Here is an 18,494-nt window from a genome sequence, read left to right as displayed (position 1 = left end):
GTACCGGATCCGACGAGCGGAGGCAGTGGCCACCTGGGAATTCGGGACTTGGCGGTTCCAGTACTTCTGGGGTTCGGTGGCAGAGGAAATCTGGGTGGTTCCGGTTCGACTAGGACGGACGCCTCCTACCTTCGAGCCTGCCCACACGACACCAGCAGATTTCGGCTTCAAACTCCAAATTATTAATTGTTGTATTGGTTGTGCTCTTTTCACAACAGTAAAACTTGTTATTCACCTTTCTCCATTGTCCGTTCATTGCGCCCCCTGTTGTGGGTCCGTGTACCTACACTTTCACAACACCAGCATCATCACCTTGCCCAATGCAGATTCAAGATTCATCACTGAATATGACTTTCATCCAGTCATCCACAGTCCACAATTGCTTTTCCTTAGCCCATTGTAACCTTGTTTTTTTCTGTTTAGATGTTAATGATGCCTTTTGTTTAGCTTTTCTGTATGTAAATCCCATTTCCTTTAGGCGGTTTCTTACAGTTCGGTCACAGACGTTGACTCCAGTTTCCTCCCATTCGTTCCTCATTTGTTTTGTTGTACATTTTTCGATTTTTGAAACATATTGCTTTAAGTTTTCTGTCTTGACGCTTTGATGTCTTCCTTGGTCTACCAGTATGTTTGCCTTTAACAACCTTCCCATGTTGTTTGTATTTGGTCCAGAGTTTAGACACAGCTGACTGTGAACAACCAACATCTTTTGCAACATTGCGTGATGATTTACTCTCTCTTAAGAGTCTGACAATCCTCTCCTTTGTTTCAATTGACATCTCTCGTGTTTGAGCCATAATTCATGTCAGTCCACTTGGTGCAACAGCTCTCCAAGGTGTGATCACTCCTTTTTAGATGCAGACTAATGAGCAGATCTGATATGATGCAGGTGTTAGTTTTGGGGATGAAAATTTACAGGGTGATTCCATAATTTTTTCCTCAGAATTGAGTGATTCCATATTTTTTCCTCTGCTTGGTCTAAAAAAGTAACCGTTACTGACTGCCACAATCTTTTTTTCTTGATTTCTTATAGTGTTTCTTAAAGCCAGAAAGTTGCCATTTGAAATGACTTTAGTTTTGTGTCATGTCTGTGATCTGCTTTTTTTTCTACAAAATTAAACAACTGAATGAACATCCTCCGAGGCCGGTGATTCCATAATTTTTGCCAGGGGTTGTAGTAATATAACTGAAAATCACAAACTGATGTGCTCCTGTGTCAGGACCCAAAAAATAAAAAGGCAGGGACTTAACTAAGACAGAACTCACCCTGTGGCTAAAGTACAGTATAAAGGAAAATAAATATAAGTACAAGGCAGAGTGCAAGTAAAGAAGAAAAAAAAAAAAACAAGGTCTAGACTAGAACTGATACAGAATAAAGTAAGAAAGTAAATGCCATGACTGACTATTAGCTGACTAAGAAAAATAAAAGACACAAGACTAAACCAATGACAAAAGAATACCAATGAAGTACAATACAGCATAACTGATAATCAGAGAAAGCAATGAATAACTAAAGGAACATAACAAGAAGAACCAACTACAGATCAGACAGAAACAAAGACAAAACTAAATACATGGTAACCCGGTGATACAAAGAAAATAAATGAAACAAAACTAATCATAAACAGAGCATAACAAGATGAGAAAACACAAGACATAGAGATAAACAGAAACCACAGACAGAATAATCAAAACCAGCAGTGAGGCAAAATGATGAAAACATGACCAGGGGGCTGAATGGGCCGAATCCTGACAGTTGCTCATTTGTATAATCGTAAGTATTTTTGCATTTGGTGATCCAGAGTCTTAAATATTGAGATTTTTTTTAAAAACAGGTTTCTGATATAATGAAGAAAAAGTAATCATGGATACTCAGAGATACACATCTTTGCCACGCCAGCTGTTTTGTACTGCTGTTCACCTTCTAGCCGTTGGTTATCCAGAGACCTAACCATTTTTGGCAGAGTGATTCTTTCAAAAGCAGATGGCATTTCAAATTCGATCTACCCTTGTCATTCACTTTACATTTCTCCCAACAATATTAAAAAAAGCCAACTCTGTTATTTTTCAGTTTCTGTGGAAGAATAAAACACACTACATTAAAAGATCACAGCTTATTAAAGAGTATAAAGAAGATGGTATCAGAGCTCCACATTTTGAAACAATGGTTGGGACTCTGGAGGTTAAATGGATTAAAACCTTTTTGGCCCAGTCTGATTCTATGTGGTTCCACATACCAAGATCACTGTTCAATAAAGTTGGATGATTTGATTTTCTTTTAAAATGTGATATTGATATCAATAAGATTTCTTTGAAATTTTCAATTCCCCTTCCCCCACCATCATACGTCTATCTGCACACGGCCCCACATCCAGCGATGGGGTCGCGTTCACTGTAGTGCCGTGTGCAACATACAGTCTGTGTGCGCACTCAATATTTCATTAATAAATATAATTATACGCCAAAGCATTTTAACTCCGTCATCATCAGGGAGTTTTCTTAACAAATAAATATAAGTTTGTTGGAGAAGTTTATCTTTGAATAAATGCGAACACACAAACAACCAAAAACTCAGAGGAAACAAACTACTAAACGGCATTTAACACTTAACGGCGTCTTTCACAATATTTACCTGATCACTGAAAGACTAAAAGATGCAGACGGCAGGTCCAAAGAACAAAATGTTCAAACTCCACCAGAAAAAAAGAGAGAAATGATGCAACACCGCCCCCTGGTGGTCTTAATGAACATTAACTTCATTCAGTTATGTTCAAAGTCAACATTTTAGAATGTACTTCAAACAAAACAATAAATAACTCCATAATAAATAAAGAATTTACCTGAATGTGTCGGTCCACGTGTTCAGCAGCTGCATCGAAAGGGAAAAAAGCAACATCAATACAGACACACAATCATGCACACGGGTAGGTGTGTGTGTGTGTGTGTGTGTGTGTGTGTGTGTGTGTGTGTGTGTGTGTGTGTGTGTGTGTGTGTGTGTGTGTGTGTGTGTGTGTGTGTGTGTGTGTGTGTCGGCTGATTGAGTGAAACTAATATGTGGTTAACAGAAACTGCTACCAATAAGCCATAGTGGCTAAGTTTTTCAACCCCAGAGATCCCTGCACCACCACCGTAGGGCTGAAATGAAATACTGTGCTTGTAGTGTTGATTTTTATCTTTAACTCAAGACCTTTCAGAATATGACGAAAGTCCAAATATACAATTTCTCCAGTCACAGCCACGTAAGCCTATAAATCATTCAAAATTGTCTTGGTGGCTTCCCTCACTTGTTTCCTTCTTGCATGGTAACTCAGGTTTTGAGAAATCTTCAGCACTGACAGATTTACTGTCATGTTCTGTTTGTATTTCTCAACAATGGAAATTGAGACACAGATATTTGTTCATCCACCCCCTGACATCTTGAAAGAAAACTGGATGTAAGACATTATTTGCATTTAAAATAAACCTAATCCAGTGACTTTTGACTTCTGAAATTGTAAGGACTGTTTAATAATGCTACAACCCCTGGCAATAATTATGGAATCACCGGCCTCGGAGGATGTTCATTCAGTTGTTTAATTTTGTAGAAAAAAAGCAGATCACAGACATGACACAAAACTAAAGTCATTTCAAATGGCAACTTTCTGGCTTTAAGAAACACTATAAGAAATCAGGAAAAATAATTGTGGCAGTCAGTAACGGTTACTTTTTTAGACCAAGCAGAGAGAAAAAAATATGGAATCACTCAATTCTGAGGGAAAAATTATGGAATCACCCTGTAAATTTTCATCCCCAAAACTAACACCTGCATCAAATCAGATCTGCTCATTAGTCTGCATCTAAAAAGGAGTGATCACACCTTGGAGAGCTGTTGCACCAAGTGGACTGACATGAATCATGGACTGACATGAATCATGGCTCCAACACGAGAGATGTCAATTGAAACAAAAGAGAGGATAATCAAACTCTTAAAAGAGGGTAAATCATCACACAATGTTGCAAAAGATGTTGGTTGTTCACAGTCAGCTGTGTCCAAACTCTGGACCAAATACAAACAACATGGGAAGGTTGTTAAAGGCAAACATACTGGTAGACCAAAGAAGACATCAAAGCGTCAAGACAGAAAACTTAAAGCAATATGTCTCAAAAATCAAAAATGCACAACAAAATAAATGAGGAACGAATGGGAGGAAACTGGAGTCAATGTCTGTGACCGAACTGTAACAAACCGCCTAAAGGAAATGGGATTTACATACAGAAAAGCTAAACGAAAGCCATCATTAACACCTAAACAGAAAAAAACAAGGTTACAATGGGTTAAGGAAAAGCAATTGTGGACTGTGGATGACTGGATGAAAGTCATATTCAGTGATGAATCTCGAATCTGCGTTGGGCAAGGTGATGATGGCTGTCATTACATCATCAATAAATGCACAAGTTTACGTTGATATTTTGGACACTTTTCTTATCCCATCAATTGAAAGGATGTTTGGGAATAATGAAATCATTTTTCAAGATGATAATGCTTCTTGCCATAGAGCAAAAACTGTGAGAACATTCCTTGCAAAAAGACACATAGGGTCAATGTCATGGCCTGCAAATAGTCCGGATCTTAATCCAATTGAAAATCTTTGGTGGAAGTTGAAGAAAATGGTCCATGACAAGGCTCCAACCTGCAAAGCTGATCTGGCAACAGCAATCAGAGAAAGTTGGAGCCAGATTGATGAAGAGTACTGTTTGTCACTCATTAAGTCCATGCCTCAGAGACTGCAAGCTGTTATAAAAGCCAGAGGTGTTGCAACAAAATACTAGTGATGTGTTGGAGCGTTCTTTTGTTTTTCATGATTACATAATTTTTTCCTCAGAATTGAGTGATTCCATATTTTTTTCTCTCTGCTTGGTCTAAAAAAGTAACCGTTACTGACTGCCAACAACTGAATGAACATCCTCCGAGGCCGGTGATTCCATAATTTTTGCCAGGGGTTGTAGTAATTCCTAACTAACTCAGGTTTTTGGTAAACCCCTGAATTAAAACCGAAAGCCTACAATACGATCTCATCTTATTGTGTACAGAGACAAAATTATGAAAACTGTCTTCAGAAGTATGATGGGCGATTAAAAAGTTTGGAGCCTGAAAACGTAGGGTGTGGTTCCCCATATTATGCATTCTGAGAATCCAACATTTCTCAAGAATGTGTGAAGTTTTGACTCACTGGGTGCAATGTTGAGAAACACTGGTTTGTCAGAATGCAAAACATTGAGAACTATGCCCAAGTTTTTCTGAGTCAGGCCCAAAACTTCCCAATGCAGCATTTACAAATGACACGTAAGATGAAGATTACCTGAGAACTTTATCCAGTCTACAGAAGGTACAAAAATTTTTTTTTACGTAATGTACTGTATGTAGTGACGTTACAGTCAGCTCCATTTATGCAACTTTGAAATCAAACTTGCATAAATGTGTGTCTGAGTAATAATATCCCCGTTATAAGACAAATCAAACACTGCAGTAAATTCATGAATACTGGGTTATTGTTTTTCCCATCAAGCTGTCCTTGTATGTTACAGTAATGCCAATACTTATTTTGGCCACTGAACGGGACAGAAACATGTCTTTGGTGACGTTAAAGCTGATCTGAGGTGGAAATCAGATATTCAATTTCACCACTTTCGGTTTAAATTTACAAAAGAGAAGCGAATTCTGCTTGGGGTCACGTGTGCAGCAGAGTCCAAGTCCTTACTACTGTAATAAAAATATACATGATACTGGCTGGAAAGAAAAATATCAGCAAATTTAGTCGTTTGTCCATTTCAGCTCTGTGGGGGGAAAAACAAGTAGCAGGTTTGAATGAAAACATATCTCTACGTGATATACATTAAATACAAATATTAGGCAAAATGATTAGATGGATACAGTCCATCTGGAAAGTATTCACAGTACTTCACTTTTTCCACATCTTGTGATGTTACAGCCTTATTCCAAAGTACAGGGTGAACACAAAAACACTCCTTGGTTTCAAATATTTATAATATCAAAAGTTACTTGAATAACTTTACAATTTTAGTATCTACAGTAAACTCATGAAGTTTTATTTTTCTCTTTTGCAGATTCTTCTTGATCTTGATCCACCACATGGCAGCATAATCCAAGATGGATATGCTGGAACGAGTCTGGACTGAGCTTGATTATTACGTTGCAGAAACTTATCAAGTTTCATGTGGGATTGGTTGATGTCATAGACATTTGATGTGTGCCCCTCTTGTTGCTCGGCAAACAACGACGCAATAATCATTAGAGCCTGACCGATATATCAGCCGGCCGATATAAGCCCTTTTCAAAGTACTCACTATCAGCCGAAATCTTGCCGATAGAATGCCGATAATTTCTCATGAACAGAAGTTACTGAAATAATGTTTGTGTCGGCAATGTAAAATGTCCTTGCACCGTTTGTCCAGTAGATGGGGCTCTGACTCCATTCAACTGAGAGCTGCTTACACCCCTGCTTAAATGTGTTCATCACCGGCCCCTGTAGTTCGCCGTCACACTGCACTGATCAGCTGACAAAAGCATACAAATACGTTTATATGGATGCTGTTTGTAATAACTTTGCGATTACATTCACCCGCATTTCTCCTGTTTCAGTTCAACTCAGTTTGATTAACTCAGTTCATGTAGTTATAAAGTTAAATCAATATGAGGACAAAGCTTCAGCTTTTAGCTCATACCTTTTCTGTTAAGGGTCCAAAAAAGAAAATTTTATTCATTTAAAAAATATATATATCGGCTGATTTATCGGCTATCTGCAAATCAGCCAATTTATCGATTATCTGCATTTTTTTTCATCCAAATATCGTTATCGGCATCGGCCTCAAAAAATCCATATCAGTCGGGCTCTAGTAATCATGTCTATCTCTTCTGTCATGTTAATCTTCCAGCATTTCTGCTGCCAAATTGTCTTCATGACAGAATCAGAAACGCTGCTGATTCAGGAAAAATGTTGTTCCCCTATAAGACACTCCTTGTTCCACCTCCACCATCGACTTCTGTCACTGCTGACGGTTTGACCTCTGACCTTACAGGTACAGCAGCAGACATCATGAACCGGTTCTAGTTAATATCCAGAGCTCACCTGGGTTTATTCTCCCAACTATTTCCCTGGAGTATACAAGTGAGGAAAATGATGACACACCCCAAATAAAATTCTTTACCAACAGCTGAAAATTTTGTAAGAGTCATTTTAGTATTTACACTATTGTGTAAATAAACTTTTGAATGAAGCCTGAAGTAGCAGCTGAAATGTTGACAGCAGTGTGACAAATGTATCAGGGGACAGAAATTTGCTGGATATATTTTTGCTGTTGTGGTTCCTTTCCTAAACTTTAATGATAATCTGCAAATTTTCCTGAAAGCCATTTTTTTTTCTACCAGAGAATATGAAATTCAGGAACATGCTCAATTTTTTGGTGAATTTCATATTTTCATGACCAAGAGTTGACATTTTTCCCCAAATTCAAATGTCAAAACTCTGCATTGAAGAACAGAGCTTTGACAAATCAAACAAAATCACCAGAACTAAAATTTATCAGAAACTGGAGGAAAAGAAGCATTTTGGGTGAATTTTATTATTTTCCAAACAACTAGTCTCTTTACAACAAAATTCTAAAAATGGTGAATTTGTGAACAGTCTTTAAATGAATCAAACAAAACCATCAGAATTAAAATCAGAACCTGAAGAAGAAAATATGTTGTGATTAATTTCACTATATTCACCACGATTAAAATGTCAATATAAATTGTGAACAGAGCAAAAAAACAAAACAAAAACAAAACAAACAAATCATAAGCTGTTCACCATCTACCTTTTTATAAAAAACCCTTTTGCGATCGCATCCAAGGATTTAAGATAAAACAAGGTGGAAACAGTAAAGAAAACAGCAAATTGTTCTCCTGCTGAACAAGATTATATTTCACTCACTAACCATTACTGCTCTTTTCTAATGCAACATCATATTATAGAAAGACTTAATTCACATTATTTAAATACTTCAGGATAAACACATTTTAAGGGGACAGATTTTCTACAGCTTTTACTTTATTCAACACCAATTAAAATCTATTAGGATAAATTAAAAAAAAACTTTTGCGAGCTTTTATTTGCTGCAGTGTTCACAAATCTACACACAGTAGCTTTAATGAGAACAGCAGATCTGCACTGTAACACCATGAGACAGAGTGTAAATTCAAACTCTTTTCATTAAGTTTGTCATTCGGGAAGCTCCCCGCTCCAAACCCGCTTAAAGGTCCACTTTTGCAGAAATTTGAAATCCATTTTTGGCACATAATATTAACAATCATCATCAGATTCTAACACTTTGAAACAAATAAGATATTATTATTATAAATGTGTAGGGGTGGTGGCCAAGTGGTTAGTGCACTTGGTTTCAGTGCACAAGATTCCTGGTTCCTGGGGTATGGGAAAATGATGACAGACCCCCATGCTGTTATAAGACAGACAGGTAGACAGTTAAGGTAGACTAGATTTGAAGAAGCTTGAGTGGTACATTATAGTTTTGTTGTCTTGTTTGCACATTCTCCATCTGTAATGACCATTGTTTACAAATACAAAGTATTCACCGACTGTAGCACCATTTCAATTTAAGTTGCTGAAGGAAAAACAAACAAACAAAAACAGCTGCTGTCATTGGGACTGAGTTAAATCACTGCAACTTTTGTGTTCTGTTATATTGCAGTGTTTTGTATAGTTTGAATATAGCACCTTCTTATTATTCATATGGGAGCTGTCCGGCTTTTTAAAATATTTGCACAAGATCTACAAAAGAATTCTGGTTTTATTTATTTCATTGAATTATTTTTCATTACTAATGTAATTTAATGTGATTGATCAGCAATTAAAACTTTAAGGTCTGTCATACAGCTGTTGTCAATCTATGATCTAAATCATAATCTCATCAAAAGAAATAAGTCCCTTTGGCTGTTCCCTTGTTTGCACACGGGGGTTTGCCACAGCAAATCTGAGGCCTCGGGCACCAAAACGGCTAGAACCAGATCTGAGACCACTTGAAGGAAATCAGTCATAGCAATGGAGAACTTTAACCTGTGTATCGATTGCTTTCTATGACCATGCTGTTCATAGATCACTTTTAAGGTTTCGGTATTTCGTTTGTGTGTCTGGTATGAATTATCATGTGTGTTTTCAGGTTGCCCTTATGTCCAAATCTTTTACCACACTCAGAACAGACAAATGCTTTTTGTCCTGTATGAATTATCATGTGTCTGTTCAAGCTGCTCTTTAGTCCAAATCTTTGACTACACACAGAACAGACAAATGTTTTTTGCCCTGTATGAATTATCATGTGTGTGTTTAGGCTGCTCTTTTTTCCAAATCTATGACCACAATCAGAACAGACAAATGCTTTTTGCCCTGTATGAATTATCATGTGTGTGTTCAGCCTGCCCTTTTGTCCAAATCTTTTACCACACTCAGAACAGACAAATGCTTTTTGCCCTGTATGAATTATCATGTGTTCATTCAGGCTGCCTTTTCGTCCAAATCTTTGACCACACTCAGAACAGACAAATGCTTTTTGTCCTGTATGAATTACCATGTGTGTGTTCAGGCGGCTGTTTTGTCCAAATGTTTTACCACACTCAGAACAGACAAATACTTTTCGTCCTGTATGAATTATCATGTGTTCGTTCAGGCTGCCCTTTCGTCCAAATCTTTGCCCACACTCAGAACAGACAAATGCTTTTTGTCCTGTATGAATTATCATGTGGTCATTCAGGGTACCCTTTCGTCCAAATCTTTGACCACACTCAGAACAGACAAATGCTTTTTGTCCTGTATGAATTATCATGTGGTCGTTCAAGTTGCTCTTTCGTCCAAATCTTTTACCACACTGAGAACAGACAAATGCTTTTTGTCCTGTATGAATTATCATGTGTCTGTTCAGGGCGCCCTTAAGTCCAAATCTATGACCACACTCGGAACAGGCAAATGCTTTTTGTCCTGTATGAATTAACATGTGTCTGTTCAGCGTGCACTTTCGTCCAAATTTTTGACCACACTCAGAACAGACAAATGCTTTTTGTCGAGTCTGAATTCTAATGTGTTTGTTCAGCGTGCTCTTCTGTTTCTGTGTTTTACTGTGATTAGAACAGCTAAATAGTTTTCTTGTTGCTTGCCTCTCCTTTTGTTGCTCTGAGTTGTTCATGTGACCAGATGCTTTTCCATATTTAGAGCCTTTAAACTGTTTCTCATCAGTGTTGCTTGAATGAACAATATTGGTATTTTTTTGACAGTTACAACGTGACTGAAGTTCTCTGGTCTGTTTCCAGTCATAACTGTCATCAGTCTCAGTTCCAGAACTGTCTGAACTCCTGCCACTGGTATCTGGTTGCAAATGACTGTTTGGACCCGAGTTGCTGGCTGGTTGTGGTCCTCCATCGTCCTCTCCATCAGCTTCTGCTGTCAGTGTTCTGTGTATTGATGAGCTGCTGGCTACAGGCTCAGCCTCTGTGCTCTCATCACTCGGACTTTGACGAAGCTGTGATGATTCTGGTTTTTCATCATCATTTTCACTCTTCACAGTGACAGCAGTGAAACTGAACGTGGTGAGATCTGCCTCCTCCAGCTGCTGAAGCTGCTTTCCCTGCTTACTTATCCACAGCTTCTCTTCTTCTTTAATTTCCTCCTGGTCAACACTCAGATTCCATTCCTGGTGTTCAGGGAGAGTTTCTTCTTTAATCACCAACAACGGCTGCATGTCTGCAAAGAAACAAATTAACAATAAATGTTAGAACAAACACATTAAAATAAAGTATCAGAGTGTTGAGTTTGACCTGAGAAGTTATTGCACTGATGGAACTGATAAAGTAGAAATGTACAGTAGTGTTGAGAATAATAGTAGTGCTATGTGACTAAAAAGATTAATCCAGTTTTTGTGTATATTTCTTATTGTTACATGGAAAACAAGGGACCAGTAGATTCAGTAGATTCTCACAAATCCAACAAGACCAAGCATTCATGATATGCACACTCTTAAGGCTATGAAATTGGGCTATTAGTAAAAAAAGTAGGAAAGGGGGAATAGAATTATTGGAAAACTTTTTCAAACCATCTTTCTTGCCATTTTCCCTCTGTCTGATGTCGCTCCGTGGGACAGACATGCTGCAAAATTCTTCTTTTAAAACTTGAGACCTTTAAAAGTTTGCGGTGTCCACATGCTACATTTAGCTTAAACATCTTGCAGGAGCCACACAGCGTTGTCGCAGCAACCAACCAGTCCCGCTTTACAACAACTGTCGTAACAGCTACGCTTTGAGTGGCATTTATCCTCCACGAAGTTTCGCGGATCCAAGGACACAGATTTGTATCTGTAACACACAGATCAGTGTCTGCGGACTTATAAAACTTGCACAATGTCGTTCAAAAAAAGGAAACGCTTTGCGATAGGCATTTCAAAAAAACTCACAATTAAATGATCACAATTACAGATTACAACACGAACCCCCCCCCCCCCCCCCCCCCAAATGATGAAATCCACGGAATTCCTCATCTCTGCAGAGTTTTCACAGCCCTGTGCATATGACATAATTCCTCTACTTCTGGGGACAGAAACACAGCACTTTCTCTGAGATTTTGGGAAAATTACACCCAAACAAAGGGGGTCTCTACCTTAACTCCTGTGTTCTCTGCCCCTGGAGCCTGCTGACTGCTGGGGCAGTGTTTGTCTCCACCCTGCTGTGCTCCAGGACTCTGCGCTGGAGGAGAAAAGCATGAGTCCTGGAGAAGATGGAAAGAGAAGCATGTGGTCCAATCCACTGGGCTGATCTGTGCACACAGATCGGTGAATCCACCTGCTCTGGTTCATCCAGACCAGAACAATAAAGTCCACTTCATCAGATTGATCACGCTTTGGTTCAGACTCTGATGACGTGCTCCACGATCCGATGGTCTTTATGCAATTCAAAAAAAAAAAAAAAAAAGAGAGAAAGACTTGACGCACTGTTCCAGATGCCTGATTATTTGGATGCACTAAATAAATAAATTAAAACAAACAAACAAAACTACACCACACACGCTAAAACACACTCCAAGCATGGCAAATATCACACAACTTTTAAACCTGATTCCCTCAGCAAACAAATTACGTGGGTTGGGGAATCATTGTTTATTTGGTAAAATAATTTACACCAGTGATAAAGAAAAATTTGTGTATGTTTTTACTTGTTTGCTGTTTTAAACCTAACCAGACCCCTCGTCTGACAGAGAGAGACAAAAGAGAAGTCGCGCGCACACACACACCTACCTACTTACCTACACTGGGTCTGTGTGTTGTCATCAAACCTACGTGGAGTTGGTGACTGGTTAGCTCCTGAGTTTATCCGCAATGGTAACACCACTCTCTCCTGCTGCAGTTGAGGGAGTTGTATTTCATTCCAGCCCTCTCTCTCCTGCAGTAGAATTAGGAAATTAGTTGTTTTTGCTGCGGGTGTCTCAAAACGCAGAGCGAATATAAGAATATTATCCTCCCCACAAACTTGTGTAAATTATTAATCATAATTCAAGTTATACTTGGCCTATTAACAAAATTAAAAAAGTGGTGTGCAGGTTGAATTCCACGCATTCAACATGCATTTAAACAAACACTCAGAGTGCAGCGGATTGGGTGTTACGTCCACTTACTTAGGTCATGTAACTTTTGACACGAGGGCACGTCATTCGACTCCAGAGGATTAATCACACAGTTTCCAAACAACCGGATATGACAGGAGCTGATACCAACCATTCCAAGGCACCAAAGCAGTTCACACATACTTCAGCATTTTACAATATTCAGCTGGGAATATTCAATCAAATTGTGTTCCATTTTGGCTGAATTTTTGTACCAAAAATGTTGCAATTTTGGTAAAAACATGCAAATTCTTGGTTGAGTTAATCAGGTTTTAAAAAGGAATACTTTTCACCATCTGTCATGCTTAGTTATGTTATGGAGTAACATATGTCACATGTCAGAATCCAATGGACATCAACCTACTTTGATTGAGCTAATGGGATTAATAAATGGAATATTCCGGACTGAGCGTCAGCGAGGTTCATGGGAAAAACACGGAGGTTAACAATTTGTGTTTTTTATATATATATATATGTGTAAAGAACGGGTTCCCCTCCTCTGCTTCAGAGCTCTGAAGCCACGATGAACAGCGGCTTACCTCAACTCAGGTAGAGGGACCTCGTACATCTAATTGAGTACCTCCGCTACTGGCCGCCCGATAAAAACAAGCTCTGGCTGCATTGTCTATTGAAATCGGCTGATTTTGTTTTGTCTCTAATTTGCTTCTAACAGCCAGTCGATACCTCTCACTGCCTGGAACGATGAGATTTATACACCAAGCTGACCTGAAATGAACCATTGTACATTAAACTGACTTTATTGACGAGTCTGACCCCTTTGAAAAGTGACCAAATTAATTGTATTTGTATTGAGCTCGGCGATGTTTTCATCGGCCAAAAATGGCCACCAGAGGGTGCTCGGTGTAACGTCTACGGCAACCCAGCTGTGATTTTTATTGGGCCACAATGTAAAAAAGTGCATTTGTTGCTTTGTGTCTGTGTGTTACCATGTATTTTAATGTATGCTTGTTTTTACATCATTATAGAAATCAAACTGAATCCCGAATCAATTACGCTGCCGCGTTTAGTGGAGCAACAACCTTGCCTATCATTGCAGCGACAAATTAAACCTTCAACTTTGACTGAACTCGAAGCAAGACTACCTGAAATCCTAACTTCAAGCTTGATGAAATTTCAGTCAGTAGACAGTCTTGCAGATAGCCTGAATTTAGTGCTAAAAACCACACTTGATAAGACTGCGCCTCCTCTATTAAAGCCACGCCTTCCCAAAGCACAGACACCCTGGTTCAATAGTTATTTGCGTGACCTTAGGAAGAAGGCTAGAGGGTTGGAACGGAAATGGCGTAGTTCCAAACTAGAGGTGTTTCACCTTGCGTGGCGTGAAGCTATTTTAGATTATAAGCATGCTTTATTGGCTACGAAGCAGGCGTATTATTCTGAATTGATCAACAAAAACAAGCATAACTCAAAGTTCTTGTTTGATACGGTGGCATTTCTTATTCATGGACAGCACCTGTTGGTCATTCTCCTTTTTCAGCACAGGACTTTCTGGACTATTTTGAAAAGAAAATAGAAGATATTAGGTTGAGCACATCTCAGCATACTTTGGTTGAATCACTGTATCCAGCTACTGAGCTGGGGACTACTACTGAGGTGCTATCTACACTCACGGAATTTAACAGTATCTCACAAGGTGTACTGACGAAACTCGTGATGTCTACTAGAAGCACAACTTGTTTATTTGATCCTATACCAACAAAATTGTTTAAGGATCTTTGGCCCATTCTTGGGCCGACTGTGCTGGAAATTAACCTTTCTTTAAACTCTGGATCTGTTCCAAATTGTTTTAAATCTGCCGTGCTTAAACCACTACTCAAGGAATCTAATCTTGATCCTGGTGAATTGAAAAATTATAGGCCGATATCAAATCTATCATTCTGCTCTAAAATTCTGGAAAAGGTGGTTTCACAGCAGCTTGTGGACTATCTTACTGAGAATGACCTTTTTGAGCCACTGCAGTCTGCTTTTAGAAGACATCACTCCACAGAAACAGCACTTATAAAAGTAGTTAATGATCTTCTGCGAGCAATGGACTCGGATAATACTACAGCATTGGTGTGGTTGGATCTCAGTGCTGCGTTTGACACAGTTGATCATCATATTCGATTTGATAGCTGCTGGAAATCCTGTCCACATAAAATCTTTACAGGACTGTCTTGCAGCAGTGAGAAGTTGGATGTCTAGCAACTTTCTACTTTTGAACTCTGATAAGACTGAAATGATGGTTCTTGGCCCAGCAAGACATCGGCACCAATTTGATCAGCTGGCGCTTAGCCTAGGTTCATGTGTTATACATCATACTGACAAATTGAGGAACCTTGGGGTAATCTTTGATCCTACGTTGTCCTTTGACCTCCACATTAGGGACACTACGAGGACTGCTTTCTTTCATCTGAGAAATATAGCAAAGATTCACCCCATCCTGTCTATGGCTGATGCTGAGACTCTGATTCACGCATTTGTCTCCTCTAGATTGGATTATTGTAATGCTTTATTCTCTGGCCTGCCGCAGTCTAGCAGTCGAGGACTTCAGTTGGTGCATAATGCTGCTGCCAGAATTGACACAAGTAGAAGGTTTGACCACATTACTCCCATTCTGGCATCCCTTCATTGGCTACCGGTTTCTGCCAGATTGGATTTTAAAGTTTTATTGTTGGTTTATAAAATTGTTCATGGACTGACGCCTTCCTACTTGGCGGACTTGGTTAAGCCCTACGTACCTGCGAGGCCTTTGCGTTCGCAGGGCTTCTGTGTGTTCCAAGGATGAACAAAAAGTCTGTGGGGTATAGAGCCTTCTCCTACCGTGGTCCAGCTCTTTGGAATGATCTACCTGCTGTTATTCGGCAGTCTGACACGGTGGAGATTTTTAAATCAGAACTGAAGACCCACTTTTTTAGACTGTCTTATTAATTTTTTAATCTGTGTTTGCTTTGTAATTTCTTTTTATTCTATTGTGTTTTATCTTTTAACTGTGCTTTTCTTGCTTTTAATTTTTAATTTAGGATTAATTTGTGTTGTGAATTATGTGAAGCGCCTTGGGGCGACTTTGTCGTGATTTGGCGCTATATAAATTAATAAATTGAAAATAATTAATAATAAATTGAATCCCCTCTCACGAACGCACGTCGTTCGAGTCTGGAGATCGGGGTAGAACTCAGGCTGACAGGGCGGAGCTAAACTAATGCTAACAGGCCCACTAGCCGACCAGACCCTAAGCTGGTCTGGTGTGTCCGTGATATCTAACTCCAATGAACTCAGAATGCTCTACCTTACGGACACGGCTCTCTCAGAGGGCCACCCTGTCTGACAACATCACACAAGTTATTTTATAGTGCTAAGCCTTAAGAAAAGAACAAGCGAGGAGCGACAGCTAGCACAAGCTAAGGACTATCGAGAAGCTAACCACTGCTAGGATTCACACAGCAATAAATTCAAGAACTCCAGTCCGTAGCTGTTGTACTTAGACAAACAAAAGTAATGCACAGGTAAAAAGCTAAAAGAGACGATTCTAACCTTGTCGTCGGGAGAAGAGCAAGTCCGTTCGCCGGGGGCGGGTCTTCCATGGTGACAGAAGAACCCGCTCTGGTGGCAATCTGATTGGCCATCTCCTGTGCACTCTCAATTGTCATTGGCTATCGGTTATGTCAATCATGCTAACTGTCATCCATCGATGTAGGATCAAACGGAAACAAGACTGAAACCAAGTGTAAGACTGAACTGTGTATGAAACTTACAAGGCTTTTATTTTGACACAAATTCAGGAAGTGGTTCAGCGCCTGCACCAATTAAATGCTGTAGCTTCACCGATCACGGACTTACCTCGTCGTGTTGACAGCAGCGTGCGCGGAGTTAAAAGGTAACATTCTTAATTTAAATTAATTTTCATTTATATAGCGCCAAATCACAACAAAGTTGCCTCAAGGCGCTTCACACAAGTAAGATCTAACCTTACGAACCCCAGAGTAAGTGGCAGAGGAGTGTAGGGAGTGTGCGTGCTCTTCTTTCTCTTTCTGGAGACTGACTGCAGGTGTTTGGACGTATTCACTTCCACGTTCCCGTGAAGACAGAGACCTCTGAGTGGGCTGTCGTTGGCGGTGCGCTGCTGAGTTTGTGGTGCTCTTGACGCTCTGGGGTGGTGTCGAGTTACAGCTGATTGCTGTGACGGACGGTTCGGATTTTGGACCAAGCTGTGGAAGGAGGCCCTGCTGCTTTGCTCTGATGCTCTGCTGAAAGATTTCGTCTTGTGAGACCGGTGGATGTGCCTTGTTTGCTGCGGCGGCTTTACGCTCAGTGTGGACATTTGGAAAACTTTGCCAGCTGCGTGTGCTGCCGGGCTGCGTGATGCAAGGGTGCCCTCATGTGGTCATAATCGGTGGTGTTTTAAATTAGTTTTTATAAAATTGTCTTTTAAACTAGAAATTCAAGGGTGATTCTTAGACTACGGGCACTTATGTCCTTTGATCATATTGTATGAAAAACAGAAAAAAGGGGAAATTTCACACTTTTATAGTTATCTTTACAATGAAAGTGTGTTAAGAAATTTGTTCTAGTAGTCTATGATGACTGTTTCACCTTTTTTCAGAATCAGTATATGCAAATATTGCTGTTTTGTGCTTGTCCAAACCATCAACATGTCTATTAGACCCCATTCCTACCAGACTGCTCAAGGAAGCCCTACCATTATTTAATGCTTTGATCTTAAATATGATCAATCTATCTTTATTACACTCAACAAAAATATAAACGCAACACTTTTGGTTTTGCTCCCATTTTGTATGAGATGAACTCAAAGATCTAAAACTTTTCCACATACACAATATCACCATTTCCCTCAAATATTGTTCACAAACCAGTCTAAATCTGTGATAATGAGCACTTCTCCTTTGCTGAGATAATCCATCCCACCTCACAGGTGTGCCATATCAAGATGCTGATTAGACACCATGATTAGTGCACAGGTGTGCCTTAGACTGCCCACAATAAAAGGCCACTCTGAAAGGTGCAGTTTTGTTTTATTGGGGGGGGATACCAGTCAGTATCTGGTGTGACCACCATTTGCCTCATGCAGTGCAACACATCTCCTTCGCATAGAGTTGATCAGGTTGTCAATTGTGGCCTGTGGAATGTTGGTCCACTCCTCTTCAATGGCTGTGCGAAGTTGCTGGATATTGGCAGGAACTGGTACATGCTGTCGTATACGCCGGTCCAGAGCATCCCAAACATGCTCAATGGGTGACATGTCCGGAGAGTATGCCGGCCATGCAAGAACTGGGACATTTTCAGCTTCCAAGAATTGTGTACAGATCCTTGCAACATGGGGCCGTGCATTATCCTGCTGCAACATGAGGTGATGTTCTTGGATGTATGGCACAACAATGGGCCTCAGGATCTTGTCACGGTATCGCTGTGCATTCAAAATGCCATCAATAAAATGCACCTGTGTTCTTCGTCCATAACAGACGCCTGCCCATACCATAACCCCACCGCCACCATGGGCCAGTCGATCCACAACATTGACATCAGAAAACCGCTCACCCACACGACGCCACACACTCTGTCTGCCATCTGCCCTGGACAGTGTGAACCTGGATTCATCTGTGAAGAGAACACCTCTCCAACGTGCCAAACGCCAGCGAATGTGAGCATTTGCCCACTCAAGTCGGTTACGACGACGAACTGGAGTCAGGTCGAGACCCCAATGAGGACGACGAGCATGCAGATGAGCTTCCCTGAGATGGTTTCTGACAGATCTTTGGTTATGCAAACCGATTGTTTCAG

The 18,494-nt window shown here is 39.9% G+C and overlaps 1 protein-coding gene and 2 long non-coding RNA genes across 3 annotated transcripts in view; 1 reads left to right on the top strand and 2 right to left on the bottom strand.

Annotated features, from left to right (window-relative positions):
• The window catches only part of LOC117504818, a 3,434,143-nt gene that overhangs the window by 779,207 nt on the left and 2,636,442 nt on the right, over window positions 1-18,494 (bottom strand). The window lies entirely within an intron of this gene.
• Window positions 1-18,494, top strand: part of LOC117504886 — a 370,101-nt gene that overhangs the window by 36,701 nt on the left and 314,906 nt on the right. The window contains exons 2-3 of the long non-coding RNA XR_004558945.1: window positions 5,141-5,146; window positions 17,753-17,760. This is a non-coding gene — a long non-coding RNA (uncharacterized LOC117504886). The remainder of the gene's footprint in view (window positions 1-5,140; window positions 5,147-17,752; window positions 17,761-18,494) is intronic.
• On the bottom strand, window positions 10,737-16,278 carry LOC117504908. The gene is made up of 3 exons (XR_004558967.1): window positions 16,230-16,278; window positions 12,339-12,475; window positions 10,737-10,787 (listed from the first exon to the last, which is right to left on the bottom strand). It is a non-coding gene; the product is annotated as an uncharacterized LOC117504908 (long non-coding RNA).

This window comes from Thalassophryne amazonica, chromosome 23, assembly GCF_902500255.1.
Source record: "Thalassophryne amazonica chromosome 23, fThaAma1.1, whole genome shotgun sequence".
In the NCBI taxonomy this organism is placed as follows: domain Eukaryota; kingdom Metazoa; phylum Chordata; class Actinopteri; order Batrachoidiformes; family Batrachoididae; genus Thalassophryne; species Thalassophryne amazonica.
This window is presented reverse-complemented; position numbering and strand designations above follow the sequence as displayed.